Source organism: Sinocyclocheilus rhinocerous, unplaced genomic scaffold, assembly GCF_001515625.1.
Source record: "Sinocyclocheilus rhinocerous isolate Xijiao unplaced genomic scaffold, SAMN03320098_v1.1 scaffold552, whole genome shotgun sequence".
Taxonomy (NCBI): Eukaryota; Metazoa; Chordata; class Actinopteri; order Cypriniformes; family Cyprinidae; genus Sinocyclocheilus; species Sinocyclocheilus rhinocerous.
Genome location: NW_015625574.1, coordinates 323,539 through 324,639, shown reverse-complemented (window position 1 = coordinate 324,639; position 1,101 = coordinate 323,539). Strand labels below are relative to the sequence as shown.

General features: G+C 50.9%; 1 protein-coding gene across 1 annotated transcript in view; it reads right to left on the bottom strand.

Moving 5' to 3' along the window:
- The window catches only part of LOC107751202 (uncharacterized), a gene marked incomplete at its 5' end in the record, with an annotated part of 7,595 nt that overhangs the window by 3,692 nt on the left and 2,802 nt on the right, over positions 1–1,101 (bottom strand). The window lies entirely within an intron of this gene.

Below are 1,101 nucleotides of genomic sequence, written 5' to 3'. Positions count from 1 at the left end.
TTCCTTAACCTTCATGCACGTTCTCTGAGCTAGAGCTCCTCTCGCTGACGGGTTGAGGAGCTCAATGCTCCATAGACGGTCGGGCTCGTGGGTCCTCACTGTCACACTGCCCTTATGGTTGAACCAGTAAATCACCCCTCTGTGGAGTGGACTGGAGTACACTGCGTTCCCTGAGGTAAGAGGGATTTGTGTTTCTGTGGGAATCCCTCCTTTGTGCTTCAGCTCTGAGGAGCAGTAAGCTCTATACGCATGACAGATTAGCTACAGATTGGTTATTGGGTCCCACTATTTCTTCAGATTCTATCGGGTCTGGTTGAGCATGGTGCTTTTTTCCGAGCATTCGAGTTCTCTCATGGGCTGTTCTCGTGGTGGTGTTTAGCAGTGCTCCCCTCTATCAGAGGGTTGCCTATGAGCACGCTACCCCTTTTCTGAATTCGGAGTTCTCCTCTCACGTGGAGAGTTGAGTTCTCTGTTTTCCCAGAGCACCTGGAACCAGCAACATCAGGCAAACTAGTCCCTTCCTCTGCCTCCCTGATGCGCTGAGTTTTTGGCTAAGCTTGCAGTACGCTTACCCTTCTGATTTCTAACGAACATGCTGTAGGTCACGCCCCCTCTCGACTGAGAGCTGGGTGTGTTGCTCCCTCAGCTAGGTAACTTACTGCTAGCCATTCCAGCATTATACCATGAGGATGAGTTGGTGACTTCTCAGACGTATTGTTCTTGGGATGCGCTGTTTCCATCTATGGACTGCTCCATCAGAGTGCCACGAGGGCCCCTTAGAACGGTATCTTTAAAATCCATGTTATGGTAAGTGCGCAGGCAAAGACCCTGTGCACTTCCTGAAATCCACGCTGTGGTAAGTTCGCACATCAAGCATTTTGCGTTCTTTCTAAAATCCTATATGGTAGGAGCTACGCGCGGTGGCTTCGTGCCCTTTCTTTGAGTCTGTTAGGCCCCGGTTCCACCTTGGGCACCACTCTACCTATGTATCCTCAGGATACCTACTTTAACAGGGTGTTGCTACTAGGGGTCTGTTGAGATAGTTCCTTCAGCAAGCTCATGCAGAGCAAGCGGTAGCCCCCTGGGTGACAGGCCAAGACC